Raw genomic sequence first — 22,645 nt, forward strand, 5'->3', positions numbered from 1 at the left:
ATTAATTGTTTAATTGATAATTATGTTAATTGTATTAATTGATTATTTGTAGCGGGTTGTGGGTTTATATGGGAATATGGTGGGAATTAATTTAATTGTAAATAATTAATTATTGAAATAATTTTTGTATATTGCTAATTAATTTATTCTTAATTAGTTATTAATTGGTATTAATTTTATTTATTTATTTTTGGTATTGAAAATTAATTGGTTGTCAATTAATTATTAAAAGGTTATTAATAAAAAAACATTGGTATTTATAATAAATTAATTTTTTAATATTGTGTGATTGGTAATTAATTTTAATATTTTTATTTGGTATTAATAATTTATTTATTTTTAATAAAATATTAAATTATTATTTTCCCTACTATTGCACTCACTGGAGTGGGAATAGTAATTTTTACCACTACGGTATCCAACGCTTTCCCTACTGTTGCACTCTTTGGAGTGGGAATAGTAATTTTTACCCTCCCGCTATCCAACACTTTCCCTACTGTTGCACTCTCTGGAGAGGGAATAGTAATTTTTATCCCTACGCTATCCAACGCTCACCCTACAGTTGCACTCACTGGAGTGGGAATAGTAATTTTTACCCCTACGCTATCCAATACTTTCCCTACTGTTGCACTCTTTGGAGTGGGAATAGTAATTTTTACCCCTACGCTATCCAACGCTTTCCCTACTGTTGCACTCTCTGGAGTGGGAATAGTAATTTTTACCCCTACGCTATCCAACGCTTTCTCTACTGTTGCACTCTTTGGAGTGGGAATAGTAATTTTTACCCCAACACCATCTGACGTTTTCCCTACTGTTGCACTCACTGGAGTGGGAATAGTAATTTTTACCCCTACGCTATCCAACGCTTACCCTAGAGTTGCACTCACTGGAGTGGGAATAGTAATTTTTACCCCTACGCTATCCAACACTTTCCCTACTGTTGCACTCTTTGGAGTGGGAATAGTAATTTTTACCCCTACGCTATCCAACGCTTTCCCTACTGTTGCACTCTTTGGAGTGGGAATAGTAATGTTTACCCTCCCACTATCCAACACTTTCCCTACTGTTGCACTCTCTGGAGTGGGAATAGTAATTTTTACTCTTACGCTATCCAACGCTTACCCTACAGTTGCACTCACTGCGGTGGGAATAGTAATTTTTACCCCTACGCTATCCAACGCTTTCCCTACTGTTGCACTCTTTGGAGTGGGAATAGTAATTTTTACCCCTACGCTATCCAACACTTTCCCTACTGTTGCACTCTCTGGAGTGGGAATAGTAATTTTTACCCCTACGCTATCCAATGCTTTCTCTACTGTTGCACTCTTTGGAGTGGGAATAGTAATTTTTACCCCTACGCCATCTGACGTTTTCCCTACTGTTGCACTCACTGGAGTGGGAATAGTAAATTTTGCCCTCCCGCTATCCAACGCTTTCCCTACTGTTGCACTCTCTGAAGTGGGAATAGTAATTTTTACCCCTAGCTATCCAACGCTTTCCCTACTGTTGCACTCTCTGGAGTGGGAATAGTAATTTTTAGCCCTACTCTATCCAACGCTTTCCCTACTGTTGCACTCTTTGGAGTGGGAATAGTAATTCTTACCCCTACGCTATCCAATGCTTTCCCTACTGTTGAACTCACTGGAGTGGGAATAGTAAATTTTACCCTCCCGCTATCCAACGCTTTCCCTACTGTTGCACTCTCTGGAGTGTGAATATTAATTTTTACCCCTACGCTATCCCATGCTTTCCCTATTATTACACTGTCGGGAGTGGGAATACAAATTTGTACCCTCCCGCTATCCAACGCTTTCCCTACTGTTGCCCTCTCTGGAGTGGGAATAGTAATTTTTACCCTACCGCTATCCAACGTTTTCCCTACTATTGCACTTACTGGAGTGGTAATAGTAAATTTTACCCGCCCGCTATCCTACGCAAAAAATATAGCATTTTTGTAATAAATATTACGTTAATATATATGTATTATTCTTTTTTTTTACTTACATTAATTATTTATTAATTTTAAACTAATTTAAGTATTTTTAAGTATGTTTCAGTTAATTCTATGTTTTATTTCATTAATTTTACATTAATTTTAAGACATTTTAAAAAATTCGATATTGTGACTAACTATATTTTTTACAACGATATTTAGGATTCGATATTTTTGTACTTACCTGTTTGGAGATAGGGCTTCGATATTTTGGCATTCTATATTTTTCCTTCGATATTTTGGCAATTCGATATTCTTCTTCTCGATATTTCGTCAGTGATCCGTTTTCTCACAGTGCAAGGCCGTTCACAAAGGTTAACTGGTCATTTTTTCAGTTTCTTATTTCTGTAATTGGGTGTTAAGTTCTAAATGAAGAAATATTTGCCCAGACAGTATTGTCACAGTATTACCATGTGTAAAAATGACAACATAATTAAGTAATACCATAAAAAAAATGTGCCATGTTATGCCGCATAATTTGCCATTTCTTGCCGTATAATTTAGTCAACCTTGCCGTATAATTTGGTGCTGCCCTGCCGCATATTTCCATTGGCCCTAGATATACCAAAAGATTGACAACATAATCAGATCTTCGAATTGCGGTCTCTGGTTTTAGAAGTTACTATTCTGAGGGGGAAAAATCCCTTCAGGGTGCCAGACAAAAAGCAGATTGGCCAGACTGTGGAACTGTCATTTTGATAATTATGGCTGAAGGGTGAAATATTTATATGCACTGGTGATCGAAGTGGGTGAGTCGGCTGTTTCAGTTTCCTGAGAGACAGAGATAGGATTCAGGAAGTTGGGGGAAACAAATTTGCACAACCAATCCAACCAAGAAGAGACCTTTATCAGGTGTGTACCTCCATTCCCTACACCCAAACTCACAGAGATTGGCGCCCTCTGATTGGTTGCTTCAACCTCTGAGAGCCTTTGGCGCACTTACATCACTTCCTCCTGGTTTATTTGCAGGGCTTGTCGATCACATTTGAATCTCTCCATTCGCTTGAATCCGACCAAAGTGAGATTTGTAATTCAGACAAGGGCCAAGGCCTAACCTGTGGATGGAGCCGAACTCATATGTTATAGGTTTGCAAATAACCTGACTTCATGACTCCCATAAGGCGATCACGGCAGGTTGAAATCAGAGAAAAGGAAATTGTTGAGCTACATACATTCTCAACCAAGAAACTGGTCATGAAATACTTTAAACAATGCTATTCTTTTAGGATAATTTTGAAATGTATTAAGGAACTACACCATAAGGGGGAATGGTATGACGAGCTGATATTTAGTGTAGGATATTAATAGAAAATGATGTAAAAAATTTTTTGTAAGAGCAGGTACTGGTTGCAGGGCTGCATATAATTAAGATTTTACAATTATTAAAGGTTGCTATCCAGGACTGCAGACGTACACACAGATGTATTTAAAACCAGGAGCCCGGTTGTAACACTTTCTGCAGCCCTGCTGATAAGCACACCAGAGAAGTCCCTGTAAACATCCTGTGGTACTGCCCATCCCGAGACCTCCGAGAATAGGTGTTGAGAGACAGAGCAAAATATTTATGCTGACACAAAACATCTGTGGGATTTGAATGCCCTTTGTGGCCACCAAAATGATGTGTTCAGCAAACACTTCAAAGCTGCCTGTCTCCCCATCTGAAGCTGACAAAGGTCTGCGGAGGAAACATCCAAAGGCTGTGCCGTTTCTGTTCAAGCAGCACAAAGCCCCCCAGAATAATTATAATAGTTATAATTTCACGACAAGTCAGTCACAGAGCAGCTGCTCAGTCCTGCAGATTCACGCCTACGTGTAGATGTCACAAAACTGCTGCCCTGAAGTTTTCTCCCCGGGTTCTGCATAATTGTTCAAAAGCTTGAGCATGTGCTGTCTATATTACAGTTTATTATCCCCTTTTTAATGATCAGTATTAAGTGGATGACATTAAAGTGGACAAATTACTATGGGGCCGGTTCACAGAACTAATCTGAGATAAAATCCTAAATTGGCTACTTTTGGTATTTACAGAAGGCATTTAGTAGGAGTAAAGTTAGGACTCCTAACTTTAATTCTACTACTAAATGCCTTTTGTGAATACCGAAAGTCGTAAAGCTAGGATTTTGTCTCAGTTTAGTTGTAGTAAAGTTAGGAGTCCTAACTTTACTACTACTAAATGCCTTTTCTGCAAAACCGAAAGTCATAAAGTTAGGATTTTGTCTCAGTTTAGTAGTAGTAAAGGTAGGAGTCCTAACTTTAGTACTACTAATCTGAGATAAAATTCTAAACTTACTACTTTTGGTATTCACAGAAGGCATTTAGTAGTAGTAAAGTTAGGACTCCTAACTTTACTACTACTACTAAATGCCTTTTGTGAATACCAAAAGCCGTAAAGTTAGGATTTTGTCTCAGTTTAGTAGTAGTAAAGTTAGGCCCCTATATTTTTCCTTCAGAAAGATTGCCATCTACAGCCGCAATACCTAGGAGCAGTGTGATGATTAAGGAAACAATGTGAGGCTCCCACAAGTGAGCTGGTGAGTGAGATTGGTCATCCTCTAGTGCCATTTCCGGTGGCTAGGAAGCCTTCACTGTGATTTTCTAATGCGAACGGACGCGGGAGCAGCTGCGGCCACAGAGCTACTTTGCAGCAGCAAAATCAACCTAAATGGAGTGCGCTCTTATGCTCCACATGTTGCCGTTCACATTGATTTTTCAGCGTGGCATGCGCTACCTGCACTAAGTTGCACAACAAGCAGTCCAAAGGGCATTTTCCCCCCTTCGGTGGAACTCCGCGGAATCTCACGAGTTTTTATGTAACTCGGCGGAACTCAGCAGAATTTTGTAGAGTGAAATTCAATGAGCTCTTCCCCCACATAAGTGATGCAGACCAGTGAAGAGTGTTCAATTATGATTTTCTTGCTCTGGAAAGTAGCCTTAAAGTACGTGGTACTTTGCACAACATTGCATCTAGGTTTGTCGGGTGACACAATTCCTCAACAAGAATTGTGAAAAATGTTTACCGCTCAACATTAATAACAAAGGGTCACAAAATGATCCCTTTGAGGAAGAAAACAATCTTATTTCTGAAAGATGAATCTAACAAATAAAAAGCTACAAGCACAACAAAAAAGCAGATTTTTTTAGTTAAATATATTCATTGTCATATATCCAACATTTTCTTGACGTGATATAAATCATTTTTTTAATTCTTTTTATATGCAGCTGCCCATAACAAACAGAATATATACAATAAATTACACACATATAATTAGTGAAAAATGAAATAATCCCAGTGTTCACACAAAAACATTTAAGACATGAAAACATATAATTTCTGATGTCCAAAATGTTAAAGTTCAGGTTATCCTTATCTCTTCCATTTATATCATAGGATAGCTGACATAGGACATAACACTGTGCCATCAAAGTTTCGACCCTATGATCTTGAGTTAGTGACTATGTCTCATACGGGGTCTTCCTCAGGACTAAAAAATGATAACAGACCAAGGGACAGCCTTCAAAATGATGAAGTTAGGTACACACAGCTTGTGTCCTGTCAAATATCAACATCAATATGAATTTAAAAATACTAAGGACCCCAGCCAGGGTTCACTTAGTGTGTCGGGGGTACGACTCACCTGCTAAAAAATCCCATATATTTCTTGGCACAAAACTTCAATTGGATTCGTGACTCTCCATAAAGCAGATTCCTCTCAGCAGAACCGCTGCTGACTGCTCATGTCCCGATAGCATCGCGGGTGATGCATACCCCCAGGTTATGAGTTGCAACTGAAAAAAGCAGGGATAAAAATGTCTACGTCATCCAAGAACACTGTGTAGTTTGTATTCAAGAAACATGGCAGTCTTCAACTTTAACAATCTCAAACTACCCTACGCATGAAACCAAAGCAAAAAAGATGTTTTTGGAAGACCGAGTGGAGGGCTGGCAATATTAATTAGTAATAAACTCTATATGAAAAGTGTTACATATTGGCAGTTCTACTTAAAAATCCATTTGCTGCTAAACTGCTCATTATAAATATCTACTTTCCCCCTCATATTGTAAAAAAAAAACATAGGTATGGAAAATACTAGATGAACTGAAGCAAATATTAGAAACTTACATCCAGTTATTTGCAATTATTACGGGAGATTTTAACCAAATGTTACTGCCACCAGCGAATCTGTTTTCTATTATTGAGGATTAAGATCTGAGTTATAACATTCCTCACCCAAAAATTCTACTACAGGATAAACAAAAGGGCTCTAATGCCCAAACTGGATTTGCCTATAATCTTCTGGCTGACTCCAGATACAGGGCACTAAATGAGAGATTGACAGAAGATCAGCCCGCTGCACCAACTTTTCAGGATCCTGTGGCCTCCACCATCATAGATTAAACATTTATTCATTACTCATCATCTCTGCAAAAGATATTATTCAGATGCCTGAGAGTTACCATGATCCTCATTGGTTGGTAGTAAACAGCAAATATGAACGGTGGTAGGCCTGGATAATGGGGAACTGTAACCAAACCTTTCGCTGTTCATGACAAGGGGCACGTATGGATCAGCGAGCTAAAAAACAAAGAGTCAAATGTGGGTGGAGCCCCAATATCATTTATTGAAAAAGAGTTTTTCCAACTGAAGGCAATCAATGACTGGATGAACACTGCAAACCACATTAGAGTGCATATTGAAAGTTTTAATGACAAAGTTACAAAATCCAGCACCAAACACCTTTTAATAATCTAATGCTCAGCCATTAAATGAGTCAAAGAGAGTCTATCGTAAGTCAGTGCAGTATACTCTAAAATTTACTGCGTCTAAGGATTGTGATTTCAGACTCTAAAATCTGAAGAGTGAATTTGAGAGTATTAACATACAGATACAACGGGACAGTGAAGATAATGCCTATTCAAAATTGTTCCATGCTATTTCATCACGAAACAAAAGAGCATTCTGTTCTCTGGTGTGCTATCACACAAGCTCCTATAAGCGGCCTGATGAGCTGTCATCCCCAACGATAAATGGGAAACTTGCATAAAGTCCCTGTACAAATTGATATTTACTTGCTTTTTTGAACCACTAATAGAACTTGGAACATATCCTAATATTAAAAAGGAGGAAATATCAAAGGTTATAAGAGGTTCTCGCCCGTCCAAAGCAGCTGAACCAAATGGAATACCAATAGATCTGGTCAAGTTAGATGTCACGTTTTGGGGTACACTGCTAGAACAGCTATTCTCATATGTAATTAAATCTGGGAAAGTTCCATGTTCTTGGAAAGGGGCAATTGCGCATCCAATATATAATCGAGGTCCAAAACAAGATCAAACCAGCTACAGATTAAAAGCACTCTTATAATTTGAAGGGAAACTGTTTGCTAAGCATCTACAAATAAATTGAGGCTTTGGGCAGAAGAAAAAGCATTAATACCATCAACACAAACAGGATTCCTCGCAGGCTGTTCAACTGTTGATAATATTACAACACTGGCTCTGATCGGGAACAAATAACGTGTACAGAAATCAACACTATATGCCTCTTTCGTGGACTATTCCACGGCTTTTGACAAAGAGAACCGGCAGAAGGCTATGGGACAAGCTTATAATGTGGAGAATAGATCTTAAACTTTGGCGTTATATCATCGAATTGCATACCGAAACTTGGCTACAGGTAAAGTTATCAACTGACAATAAGCTGTCTTCTAAATTTTACACCGAGAACAGCCTTAAACAAAGATGCATCCTGGCCCCTTTATTATTCTCCCTGTACATCGCTGATTAAACGAGCCACTGAAGTCATATCAAGGTATTACTCCAGAGCTAGGAGGCATCAAAATAAGACATTTGGCCAATGCCGATGACTTGCTGATCCTGTCGCAGACGCCAAAAGGTTTACAGCATCAATTAAAACAATTGCATGATTACAACTTGGAGAATGGATTCATTGCCAACTGTCTAAAACGAAAATCATGCCTTAGTTGTATGATTTTATGCCATAAACTGTTGTATTTAAAGAAAAAGATTTATATAACTTTATTCATATGATTGTATTACCTATTTATATATCCTGATTTGCCTCAAGGAAAAATCAATTTGCTGCACAAAACCTGTTCAACTTATATGCTCTTTGGTAATTTTGGAACATCTGCACTTTAAAACTCAGTAGGCCAAGTAAGATCGAAGGAAGATGCTGAAAGCGTTCTGGTCAACAGTATGAACAACAAGGCCAGTGCTCTTATTGGTTGAAACTTAAAAGGTCCACTCTTGCACTAATGTAAATGTTAACACTGCACCGATTATGCATGTATTAAGTTTCATGCAAACTGTTCTCAAGTACAACATTCTTTTTAAGGAAATTTTTAGATTAGATGCACAAATTATCAACTTGTGATTTAAAGATTACACTCATACTTGAAATTGTATGCCGTGAGTTGAAAGGCATAGAAACCGGATTCTAGTATCTCATAATTATATAATTCTATTATTTTAGAAGTTTCTTCTGACATTTTCTGATATTTATACTACATGTGATATTTAAATGCCTTTTATTGTAATCTTTGATTAATACAATAAACGTTATACTACTTCTAGAGGGAGTGTACTTAAGTGAGGATGTCCAAAGCATCATTTCCAGCTTAATATGCAATTGGCAGGTAGAATGTGCCTAGGAAAACAAACATGTGTTGCTTCAGTCAGTCAGTAGTAGGGCAAAGTTACGTCATTTGTGCCTTTACATTGGTATGGACAGCCGAGTGGCACTGGGCACATAGAATATTGCAAATATGCAGGACAGCAACTTGAGCATGCATGGATGGGTAGGTGAGAGTTGCATAGCAGTTGTAAGATGAGGGTTCGGTATCTATTGTGCTTCTGTTGGGCAAATGATCAGGTGTGTACACTCACTGGAACATGTGGTGCAGGTAAATCACTTACAAAGAGAGGTATTGGTTAGCTTGTCAGATGCGATGTATGTAAGAAAGGGGGTGCCACATGATTTTTGGGTATGTATGTTTCTTGCCACATTATCTTGCAAGTGGATATTTGTGAAATGTCATACATGTCTCGCCAGTGCTTAATTTGAGCCGGTGGTTTCTGGTGCTTGGCACCGGCATCTAATTGTCAACACCAGCAAATCTGACAGTCTGCCATATGGTAGCTCTGTTTGTCTGATTTAGAAATGAGCACAACAACAGTTGTTTACTAATTAATATATTAAAAATGACTAATGCCTGCTACCCAAGCTTTTCTTCCAGTTGGGCACCAGGAACAGTCTGAATTGTCACACTTGTAGGAGTGTGATGGTTAGTAGTTGTGTTGGTGCTGTCATTGGCCTTGCTGGAAGGGGCAGCGGGTGGTGTAAGCTGCACTGGCCTCCAGACAAGGGGCCCTGGCACTTATGTTTGTTTTACAAATTAAGCACTGTTTCCTGGGTAACTCTGGTGGCACCATCATATCTAAGTCCACTTAATACTTTGATCACTGAAGCCCTTATCTTATGTGACCGTTCAAATTCAATCCTTAATTAAATCATATTTAAACAATTATGGAGGACTAAAACGGAAGTTGGTGGCCACAGTTTAATAACCAATAATTATGCAACTTCTCTTACAGATCTGAAGCAAAGAGCCCATATCTACCCAGTGGACTGAGTAAAACCTTTCCTCTGAGTTTTGTCACATCAGTCGAATCTCTTCGTAAAATTCAATTGAGCTCAGCATGCCCTTCAGATCTATCAAAGAGAGAGATTTAAAGGCAGTACATTCATCCACAGGCTCTTTATGCCTCAGAGAGATTAAGAACACAGAAAGGCCTTTCCTAGGGGGGTTTCTAATGCAACAAACTCCTCCTCGTAGAGGACAGTGTTGGGACTAGTGGCCATGAAGAGATAGATAAAGTAAAGTTGAGAGGGAAAGTTGAGAAGTTAGGGGCAGTAAATAAAGACCTACCGGATCACAAAAGATCAGATAAGGAGCAAATGGTAAAACGGTGCAAATTACATTTGAGTCTGTTAGACTTGGGGGTCTCTAGTTGGCACAGGTAGGCACTTGTGAAAAGTAGGGACCCTCTCCTCTAGTCAGGGTAAGGGGGTACACTATTAAAATAACCCCTACTCACCCCCTTGGTAGCTTGGCACGAGCAGACAGGCTTATCTCAGGGGCAGTGTGTAAAGCATTTGTGAACACATACAGTAATCAAGTGACAACACTACAGATGGACACCACACAGGTTTTATATATAAAAAATAAGTATTCTTTATATAGATTTACCACAAGACCATTAAACGACAAAAATACACAATACTGTTACTTTAGATGGTAGAATTTTGCTTAGTTCTCTTTAGTTCTTAAATGCGACACTTTAAGTCAATGTACCTTTTAGATGCGACACGCAGGGCAACAAAAGTGTTGCAACGATGTTGATGCGATGAAGTTTTTGGTGCAAAGAAATAAAGATGTGAAGATCTTCCATATGCAGTACGCTTCTCCGATGTTGCGAGAAGACTCAACTCGATGCTTCAGCTGCAGCGGCGACACACTTTACGCGATGCGACGACAGCGGCCTTGGCAGCGACACTCTTCTCCGACGTTGCGAGACACTTCCGCTCGATGCGATGTTGCAGCGGCGACACCCCTTTCCGCGATGCGACGACAGCAGCTCCGACGGCGGCACGCTTCTCCGTGGATGCGAGGCGCTTTTCTTGATGCGGTGCAATGCGACAACTACGATGGCTGCAATGGCGACACGCTTCTTCCTCGATGCGAGACTCTTCTCTTGATGCGGTGCAATGCGTCAGCTACGATGGCTGCGATGGTGACACGCTTCTTCGGGGTTGCGAGACACTTCCTGGATGATGCGAGACGCTTCCGCTCGATGCGATGCTGCAGCGGTGACACATTTGGCGCGATGCGATGACAACAGCTCTGACGGCAGCACGCTTCTCCTTTTTGAGTCGCGCTTCCAGCTCCTTGCAACACGCAGTCCCTCAGAAGGCCCAACAACAGCAGCAGGCACTTCCAAAGAACTCTGGGGAGCTGGGGGGTGAAGTCTGTTGTTCCTGAGACTTCAGCAGGAGGCAAGCTCTATTCCAAGCCCTTAGAGATCCTTCACAAGTTGAGCAAAAGTACACACAAAGTTCCTTTCTCCTTTCTTTGGCAGTAAGGCAACCACTGCAGGCCAATCCCCCAGGTTCAGGGATAGTTTCCTCCTCAGCTTCTTCTGGTTCCTCCCTCAGCAGAGGTTCTTCTTGTTTTCCCAAAGTGATCTAAATTCTTGGGATCAGGGTCCCAATATTTATACCCAGAAATCCTTTGTCCTCTGAAGGCAGAGTGGCCTTTGCCCAGTCCAAACCAGTTCCTTAGTACTTTGTTTACCAGACTTCTCCTTTCCTTTCACAGTGCAGGGCAGAACCATTAGACGCCCCACAGGAGGTGGAGCCAGCATTGTGGAAGGCAAGTATAGCCCTGGAGCACTTTGTTGACAGGATTCCTCCTCTTCATTCACTGTGCAGGGCAAAGACATCAGCCGCTCCACAGGAGGTGGAGCCAGCATTGTGGAAGGCAGGCACAGCCCTATTCTGGTCCCAGGTGCAACTCCTCCCACCCATCTGGATGCAGATCTCTCTATTCACCACTGGGGCACCTCACCCTGTCTCCTGAAATTCCCCAGCCCTGTCACTCAAATTCCAGACAAAGGAATACACAGCCTAGCAGAGGCAGGTTTGAATGGTTAGACAAGAAAATGCCTACTTTCTAAAAGTGGCATTTTCAAACACAGAGGTGCCGATCACGATCCGGCAAAAACCGCGTACGAACCGTCGGACGGAGCGAATTCCCCGTCCGACTCGTACCCGGTTGTAAAACTTTACAAACATGGAATTACGATTCGCACGGAAACACCATTTCCGTACGAATCGTAAAAAACACCGACCGACGAAAATATACATACGAATGTGATCCGGGAATGCTGCGACGTGACGTCGGGACGCTTTCAGGCAGCGTTTCACGAACCAGGAATTACGATTCGAACCGACAGCAGTCCGGACGGCAATATTTCCACGGCACCCAAAAAGTGCCGCAAAAGCGAAGTACGGCGCGAATCGACCAGAGTAGGTGGCCCGGTACGCGCCGACCCCCCCCCAGCCCCCGTAGGTACGCGCCGACCCCCCCCCAGCCCCCGTAGGTACGCGCCGACCCCCCCCAGCCCCCGTAGGTACACGCCGACCCCCCCTGTGTGTACACCCGTGTACGGTGCGTACCCCCCGTGTACGTTCGAGTCGTACCCCCACCCGTGTATGTACGGTGCGTACCCCCCCGTGTACGTTCGAGTCGTACCCCCACCCGTGTATGTACGGTGCGTACCCCCCCGTGTACGTTCGAGTCGTACCCCCACCCGTGTATGTACGGTGCGTACCCCCCCGTGTACGCTCGAGTCGGACCCCCACCCGTGTATGTACGGTGCGTACCCCCCCGTGTACGCTCGAGTCGGACCCCCCCGTGTACGCTCGAGTCGGACCCCCCCGTGTACGCTCGAGTCGTACCCCCACCCGTGTATGGACGGTGCGTACCCCCAGCGCTACGCGCTGGGGGTACGCACCGTACATACACGGGTGGGGGTACGACTCGAGCGTACACGGGGGGGTCCGACTCGAGCGTACACGGGGGGGGTACGCACCGTACATACACGGGTGGGGGTACGACTCGAGCGTACACGGGGGGGTCCGACTCGAGCGTACACGGGGGGGGTACGCACCGTACATACACGGGTGGGGGTACGACTCGAGCGTACACGGGGGGGTCCGACTCGAGCGTACACGGGGGGGGTACGCACCGTACATACACGGGTGGGGGTACGACTCGAACGTACACGGGGGGTACGCACCGTACACGGGTGTACACACAGGGGGGGTCGGCGTGTACCTACGGGGGCTGGGGGGGGTCGGCCCGTACCTACGGGGGCTGGGGGGGGGTCGGCGCGTACCTACGGGGGCTGGGGGGGGTCGGCCCGTACCTACGGGGGCTGGGGGGGGGTCGGCGCGTACCTACGGGGGCTGGGGGGGGTCGGCCCGTACCTACGGGGGCTGGGGGGGGTACGGCACGTACCGGGCACCTGTTTGGACGTCTCCATGGTTGTTATGGGAGTTCGGACGGTCTTTTCACCATACGGTTGTACATTCGGACGCCCGGGATGGATCGTGATTCCCCGGTCGGAGTTCACCTTTCACGTTTGTACGGTGAATCGTACGAGGACGTGTCGGACACATTTTCCGACCCGAGGACGTGTGGGGAAATATTCCCAGTGCGGTTCGTATGGACTTTTTACCATGCGAATCGTGATTGCCAGTTCGTACGGCACTTGTACGATTCGTACGGTCAAAAGACCCGATACGAGTCGTACGGGGACATTTTTTACCGGATCGTGATCGGCACCAGAATGTTAAAACCAATTTCACTAAAAGATGTATTTTATCATTCTGAGTTCAGGCAAACTAAATTCGAATTTCTACCATGTTCTCTGAGTCAGTTAAGATAATAAGATGTAATAACCAAACTGCCCAATCTGGCCTATGGAGAACAGGTAGCCTTGCAATAGTGAAAAACGAAAATGGCTGTAATTCACTATTAGAACATGCCACACACACCAGGGCATGTCCTACCGTATCCTTACAATGCACCCTGCCCTTGGGCCTACCATAGGGGTGTCTGATATGAAGAACAGGGAAGGTTTAGGGACTGGCAAGTGGGTGCACTTGCCCAGTCAGCATGACAGTACCAGACTGCACGCAGGCTCTGCAATGGCAGACCTTAGACACACTTTTACAGGCTGCTTCTGTGGGTGGCACAACCAGTGCTGCAAGCCCGCCAGCAGCATTTGGATTACAAGCCCTGGGCATTCCTGGTGCACTGTACTAGGGTCTGACAGGTAAACCAAACCAAACAATCATGGAATCACAAATCATACATCAATTTACAAAAGGGAGCACTGTGCACTGGACAGCAGTGGCACAGTGCCCTGAGCAACTAACACCAACAAAAATACATGAGGCAACAGCGAAAAATGGAAGGGAGACTCACGCCAATGTGCCAGGTATAACACGTGTCCCCTCCAGCTGAAATGTGGGGAGAACTACCCTACCTCCTGGGAGTTCTCATCACTAAGGCGTAAAAATCTGGACAGACCATCAGCATTGGCGTGTTCTGAACCGGGTTGATGTTCCACTGTGAAATCCATCCCCTGTAGGGAAATGGACCACCTTAACAGCTTTGGATTCTCACCCCTCATCTGCATCAACCATCTGAGGGGCCTGTGTTCTGTCTGAACCCGGAAGTGATTCCCAAAGAGGTAGGGTCTCAGCTTCTTCAGTGCCCAGACCACAGCAAAAGCCTCACGCTCGATAGCACTCCACTTCTGTTCCAGTGGAAGTAACCTCCTACTGATGAAGGCTACAAGTTGATCTAGGCCCTCCTCATTCATCTGTGATAGAACAGCCCCACACCATGCTCTGAAGCGTCTGTTTGCACTAAGAACTCCTTGGAGAAGTTGGGTGCCAAGAGCACGGGCGCTGTGCACATAGCAGTTTTTAAGGCCTCAAAAGCTTCCTGACAGGTGTCAGTTCAAATCACTTTCTTTGGCTGCTTCCTGGAAGTCAGCGCTGTCAAGGGTGCAACAATGTTGCCATACCCCTTGACAAACCTCCTGTAGTAACCCGTGAGTCCTAAGAAGGCTCTCACCTCTGTTTGGGTTTTGGGCGGCTCTCAAGCCAGGATGGTTTCAATCTTGGGCTGTAGGGGCGCCACCTGGCCGCTCCCTACCTGGTGTCCCAAGTACACCACGGAACCCTGCCTGATCTGGCACTTACTCACCTTGATCGTGAGGCCTGCCCTCCGCAGCGCCATCAACACTTCCCAGAGGTGGCGCAGGTGTTCTTCCCAACTGGCGCTCAACACTGCAATGTCATCCAGGTAGGCGGCACTGAACGAGTCCAGTCCAGCCAACACCTGGTTGACTAACCTCTGAAAGGTGGCAGGGGCATTCTTCATCCCAAAGGGCATAACCCGGAACTGGTAGTACCCATCTGGTGTGGAGAATGCTGACCTCTCCTTTGCCCCACCGGTCAAGGCGATCTGCCAGTACCCACACGTTAAGTCAAACGTGCTGAGGTACCGTGCAGCCCCTAGCCGATCTATGAGCTCATCCGCTCTGGGGATGGGGTGTGCATCAGTCCTGGTGACTGTATTGAGCCCTCGGTAGTCCACACAGAACCGGAGTTCGGGTGTGGCACCCGGCACGGCAGCCTTTGGGACCATGACCACTGGGCTGGCCCAAGGACTGCTAGAGGACTCAATTACCCCTAGCGCAAGCATCTTGCAGACCTCCTTGATGCAAGCTCTCACCCTGTCAGTCACTTTGTAGGCCTTGTGCCTCACAGGTGTACTGTCCCCAGTGTCCACCTCGTGGACGCACCAATCAGTGACACCAGGAACCAGGGAGAACAGATCAGAAAACTGTTCCAGCAACTGGTGGTAGTCATTCCATTGCTCAGGGGTCAGGGTGGAAGAGAGGTTGACACCATCCACTGACCCATCTTGCTCTCTGGCTGACAGGAGGTCAGGAAGAGGCTTGGTCTCCTCCTCCATCCCAGCATCTGCTGCCAAGAGCATGCCCACTTGGGACCTCTCCAAGTGGGGCTTCAAGCGGTTGACATGCAGGACCCTTAAGGGGTTTCTGGGAGATCGCAAGTCCACCAAGTAGGTAACCGGACTCTTGCGCTCCACAACCTCAAAGGGGCTGGTCCACTTATCCTGGAGCGCACAGGGCTCCACTGGGGCCATGACCCACATCTTTTGTCCAGGCTGAAGCTCAACCAGAGTGGCATTCTGGTCGTACCACCGCTTCATCTCCTCCTGGCTGGCTTCCAGATTCGCCTCAGCGAGTTGTCTGAAACGCCTAGTCTGGTTCCTAAAGGCCAGCATGTAGCTATATACATCCTGTGGAGGTTTCCTGGAAGATTGCTCCCAGCCTTCTTTGACCAGACTTACAGGTCCTCTTACGGGGTGTCCATAGAGAAGCTCAAAGGGACTGAACCCAAGAGACTTCTGTGGCACCTCACGGTAAGCAAAGAGCAGGCATGGTAAGAGGACGTCCCACTTACGCCTCAAAGGTTCCTCAAGCCCCATTATAATACCTTTAAGGGTTCGGTTGAATCTCTCAACCAACCCGTTTCCTTGGGGGTGGTAGGGAGTGGTGAACTTGTAGGTTACACCACACTCATGCCACAGGGACTTCATATACTTGGAAATGAAGTTGGTATCCCGGTCAGACACTACCTCGTGAGGGAATCCCACTCTGGAGAAAATTCTCATCAGTGCCCGTTTCACCACGGGGGCCGTCACTGTCCTCAGAGGTATGGCTTCCGGGTACCGGGTGGCATGGTCCACCAAGACCAGGATGAACCTGTTGCCCATGGCTGTCTTGGGGTCCAGTGGCCCCACATGGATGGATAGAAGGGCATTTGATTTTGGCTCTTGAATTTCACTGCTACTACTTAGGCTTCTTTTAGCTCAGAGGACCAATGAGAGCTAGCTGCAGTACAAACAATTCGCCTTCTGCTGGAAGCCCTCCCATGAGGAACAAGGCTTCCAGTCCGCTTGGAATGCTTCCAGACAACTGCACACTTGTAAATAAAAAACGTGATTAGCTCTAAGTTGCCAGCAGGAATATGGCTGTGGTCTCACACTGGCCTCCATTTTTTACCCATCTTTTGTGAACAGTTTGTATTTTTTAACCTTTTTATCCAAATGGACTAAAAATAGATAAAGATAGACTAAACTCGAGAGTAACACTCATCAACACACCTTAAATTAAAACATTTCTAAAAGTGATACTTAGCAAATGTAATCATACTGGGTTTTAACCACTAACGCAACACCCTTAATAGTACTGCCTCAAACCATAATCCTATATCCATAACCCTTTACTTTTAACCAGAGCTCTAAAAAAACTCATCTAACCTTAACCTTATGCCTTTAACATCAGCAGGAGACCTTTAACCCCTCACCCCTATCCTCCATATCCATCCACATCTCTGTGCACATACTGATAACTGCAATGATGCCCTAAGTACCATGTGCCAGATTTACAATAACTGGCGCATCCCTGCATATTAGCAGGGATGCGCCAGTTATTTTGCGTGACTCAGAAAACCCCTTGCGCCACCATGGATGCACCGCATTTACAATGCTGTGCACTGTGGCGCAAGGATAGACAGATGCGTGACGCATCTGTCGCCGTAAGGGTGACGCAGTTCTGGAGTTGTGTCGCAAGCGCGACACAACTCCAGCACTGCTCAGGGGTGCCCTATACCTTATATGCTGTGTCACTCCTTACGCCTGCTTCAAGCATTTGACGCAGCTGGGACGTAAAAGTGACTGAGTCACTTTTACGGGGCTTCCTTGCGACGGAACACCCACCCTGCATACATTATACCTGATGCAGTAATAATGTAGCGCAGGGCTTTACAACGTGACGCATCTCACTAGATGCGTATTGTTGTAAATATGTGGCGCATTGTTTACGCCGCCGCTGCGTCACAAAAGTGATGCAACGGTGGCGTAAAAGTGTTGCAAGGGGCTTATAAATCTGCCCCCATGTTCTATTTCTTTTTAAAAATGTTCTGTTATACGCAAATAAAGTAATACCTAAAGGTAATGATTAGGCCTGGGCAAAATTAAATTACACTGGTGTAATTCGCTTAATTTCAGTAATTTTTTTATACACTTGTTATGTAAAATTCTCGCGATTACACCATTATGCACACTTTGCACAATTAATGTCATTCACAGTAAAAATGTACTGCAAATATATGGAAATAACAGAACACATATTCTTTTACTTTTTCGTACTTTTGCTTCCTAACATTATAGTCGATCCAAAAAGGTATTCGGAAATAAATTAAACAAGTTGCATTTTGTGTCATTTTGCTGAAATTCCACATATTTACGCAAAAGGTGTCAAGGCTTCCACGCTCTGGCGTGGGACTGAACTCCTCAGAATCCGAGTGATGAACAAAGTGTTCCACCTCTTGATAGCCCTAATTCCGCTAACCAACAGGTTTGGATTTTTAGGGTGATCAAGAGGGGGAAAGGGATTAGGAAGGGAACCTGAAAAGAAGAATAAAGAGGGGTTATCACATGAAAAACTGCTACACTTATAAATTTACTACTTGCGAATTCCTTTACCTCAAACAATAGCAGGTCATTCTTATTCCAATTTAAATACTTTTTTACATATGAAACAAGAGACAGAGACAGATTAACCTTCATACCCACAGGAGACTATATGCAAAAAATAATTGACTCATGCTCGTTTGGACATGCCCCTGAGAGACTAAAAATTAAAGTTAAAAAAAATGATCTTTGAATCAGACTTCTTTGGGTTTCATCAAACAAACCATATGGTATTGGCTCCTAAAGAATATTGTCTCTCGCAGACTAGTATCCATATCCTTAAGAGATTACCATACACAAAAGAACTTAGTAGTATTTCATTTTTCTAACGACTGTTCATACCATAGCAATTATCCATGCTTGACTCCACTTTCAAGGAGACCTTGTGAGCAACATAGCGAAACAAAACAAGAATAAGGTTCCTGGTTATATCCCCTATAACCATTCACTGAACGTTAATAGAGCTAGTCTTTTTAGGTCTCGCCTGGCGTTGGAGCGCCATGCGCTCCTCACCCTGCGAGGGCTATAGTAAACACTCTAAGAAGGGGAACTTTAATCCATGCTTAGGTCGTGATTAATGTTTTTTCCATGCTTTTGGTTTGCTGGCTGTCACTTTTGTTGACACCCTTGCAGTTTTGTGATACCGGAAGACAAAAGAGGTACCGTGTTCCTGGGTGGCAAGTTGGCCACGTGGTGAGTACTCAGAGTGGTGGGGAGGTGGGAAATACCTCCTTTCGGAACTAGGACGCTCACACACCCAGCAAGCTAGGTGTCATGATTTATCATATGGGTCTGCTCCTCATCGAGCTGGCCTGCAATGCTCGACGGGCACCCATAAAGGGGCTCTTTATCGGAGATCTTTTGTTCCTTACCATATAGGTGCCGTGGGTGTGAGGGGCCTGGTAAGATGTAGATGTGGTGTGTGGGTTAAAACAGGTAAGGGAATCCTCTATAATTATTTTTCTTCTGGAGAGGTCACAACCTGAATAAAAAGTAAAGAGAAGAAGGAGGGCGACTATTTTGTTTTAATCTGACAAAAATTACGCTCTACACCTTAGTGGTCAACATGTTTCTCGCCTATAAAATGTCTCTAATAGATCAGTTGGCGATTCCTCAGGACCTAGTGACTAAATGAAAACTATCTACAGTGTGTGGTGTGCTTCTACATACCACTTCTTCTCTCGATAGGATGTTCCCCCGGAGAAAAGCAGCCAACCTCTTAAGGATTCAAGTGCAGCTTCATCAGACCGCAGCGGAGTATATGGACACTCAACGTAGTGTCGCTGCTCCCGCTCAGAGCAGTCCGGCTCACCTACCCGCTCCGCTGCATCAGGAAGGACCCTCACACCCACGGCACCTATACGGCAAGGAACAAAAGATCTCCAATAAAGAGCCCCTTTATGGGTGCCCGTCGAGCATTGCAGCACCGGCTCGACGAGGAGCAGACCCATATGATAAAGCATGACACCTAGCTTGCTGGGTGTGTGAGGGTCCTAGTTCCGAAAGGAGGTATTTCCCACCTCCCCACCACTCTGAGTACTCACCAGGTGGCCAACTTGCCACCCAGGAACACCGTACCTCTTTTGTCTTCTAGTTCTACCCAGGGCAAGTACGGTGGACCTTTATCAAGCCCTCATTGTTTACTAAGTTTTGTGATGCCGCCCATCGTGACAAGTGCATCTGTTTTCACTCAGCCCAGATGCAAATACAAGCGGCTGAATGAAAACAGATGACGAGCGTTTTTGCCTTCACGCTGCATTCGCATGCGGCAGTCGTCTGTGATTGGTTGGTGACTAGCAGATAACCACTGTGAATGGTGTACCTTGTCAACCAATCACAGAGACGACTGCTGAATGTGAATGCGGCGTGAAGGCAGCCTGAACTTGTTTACATTACAAATGCTTGTTGTTACCGCCCTTGCTCTTTTTTGAACCCGCCCATCAGGACAAGCGCACGCCATCTTTGTTTTGTCATGCTGCCTTCACGCCGCATTCGCATACAGCAGTCGTCTGTGATTTGTTGGCGACTGGCAGATAACCACTGATTGGTGGACCTTGTCAACCAATCACAAAGACGACTACCGCATGTAGATGCAGTGTGAAGGCAGCGTGTCGTGCACGCACTACTCATGGTTAGTTTCTTTTCCCGGTCACTCCCGATTGCTCTTCTTTACTTCCTCGTCCCCTCCTTTCTTTCTCAGCCCCTATCAGTTCCTTTACACTTGCCTTCCTCAGTCACTCTTCGTCCTTCCTCCTCCCTCCTTTCTTCTTCAGCCCCTCTTTTCTCTTTCGTTCCCTTACTCTCCATTGCTTCCTCGGACAGCCCCTCGCCCCCGCCCCACTCTCCGGCTGCTAGCAGCGCCGGTGACAGCTGTCCCCCACAGGACACAGCTTCATTAAGATATCATTCTCTGTGCTCCTGCCCCTCCCCCGCTCTAATTAAACCCGCTGGCTCTGCCTCACACAGGGTAGCTTCATACCAATCCAGGCCTACCTTCTGCGTGGGCCTCTGTGCCTTCCTGGCCTGGGAACCGTGCCCTGTGTGGTTGAGAGAAGCCCAACCCTCAAAGCGCAGCGATGGCCACACTGCCCTCCCACCTCCAGCGATGGCCTCCCACCTCCAGCAATGGCCTCCCACCTCCAGCGATGGCCTCTCACCTCCAGCAATGGCCTCCCACCTCCAGCAATGCCCGCAGTGCCCTCCCACCTCCAGCGATGCCCTCCACCTCCAGCGATGCCCATAGTGCCCTCCCACCTCCAGCAATGCCCATAGTGCCCTTCCACCTCCAGCCATGCCCACAGTGCCTTCCCACCTCCAGCGATGCCCGCAGTGCCTACCCACCTCCAGTGATGCCCGCAGTGCCCCCACCTCCCTCCCACCTCCAGCGATGCCCACAGTGCCCCCCATCTCCCTCCCGCATGCAAACGGGCCCTTTGGCACTCCTCACACCCGCATCGCCCTGCCATCCCACCTCCAGTGATGTCCACAGTGCCCTCCAACCTCACTCCCGCACAGGCCCTTTCGCACTCCTGACGCACGCATTGCCCTGCCACCTCCCTCCCACCTCCAGCAATGCTCGCAGTGCCCACACATCGTCCAGTTTCACCACATCGAGGTAGGCTGAAGGTGAGGAGGTTCGTGGAGGGCCGGCGCACAGGCTGTGGAAAAGGGCACACTTCCTATGACATCAATCCTACTAATTTAGGTCCTGCCTTTTATGAATACTAGTATAACGAGTGCTTAAACCCATACTGGCGTGTAGCCTACACATGCTAGTGTAACTGGTCACATACCAGGCATGGAGCGTGATTTAAGAAACACTTTACCATGCTGCGCCCAACATGTGCTCCTTCGCCTTGTGCGGACAGCAGACACAGGTGTGGGGTTTTACTACCCCCAAAGCAATACTTCTACCCCAGGGGCACGGAGCTTGGGGGTGGGGATCACCCCGATGAGTGTTCATAATGTTGGTTTTTAGAAGGGCGCCACCTTGTGGCTCGGTGTTTAATCACACTATCACTCATTTTTGTGTCTATTCCCATGAATTGAAATTAGTTTGCATAGCGCTTACTGCCACTGACGAGGCGTCCAAGCGCTGTTTTTAGGCCCAGTTTTTTAGTTAGAGCATAATGCGTACCCTTATATAGCGCACTTTACGATTTTTCTTAACATGGCTTTTGACAGTAGGTTTGGCATGTTACTAGTTCTGCTGCAGCCCTACCAGCCTTTTGGAGGCCCTGGCTTAGTGTCAACACTTCCCATTCGGCTCGTCACTAACCATGTGCCAGCACCACTGGCCTTTTAGCAGCACGGGTGACGTAGGGGCCTATCCGCGATGTTGCAGATGCTTTAGATGCTGTTGGAATGGAAAAGGTCGGCTCTGAAGCAGGCGCACCGTGCCCTGGGTTTCTCATAGCATGTCTCTGATGCTTTTAACATCCCTGGCTTCAGCACACATGACAATCATGCATGTGCACGTAAGGCCCGCTGTAACATGTAATGTGACCCAGAGGTCTGGAGGGGCTCCCTATATGCACACCCTTTCACTGGGCATGGGTGTCAGCAGCTCTCCGGGATGTGGAGGCTGGCAGTGGTTGCAGCACCAGATCACAGAGACAAGACTGGCCTTCCCATCTCTCGCCTCCCAGGGAGAGCTTTTGTAAGATGCACACTTTGGTATTATAAAACAAGCATTTGCAATGCAATAGGTCTCGCATTTGCAAGAGTTTAACCTATTGGCATTGTAAATGACAATGCCTTTTATTTATGTTTTAAAAACTAACATGTAAATAAAAGGCATTGCCATTTACAATACCATTTACAATACCAATAGCACCAAAACACGCAGTTTCAAGACCTATTACATTGCAAATGCTTGTTTCTTTTATCCTACCAAGATTCAGTATGAAGCCGGGAAAGCTAGAA

Source organism: Triturus cristatus, chromosome 10 (assembly GCF_964204655.1).
Source record: "Triturus cristatus chromosome 10, aTriCri1.1, whole genome shotgun sequence".
In the NCBI taxonomy this organism is placed as follows: Eukaryota; Metazoa; Chordata; class Amphibia; order Caudata; family Salamandridae; genus Triturus; species Triturus cristatus.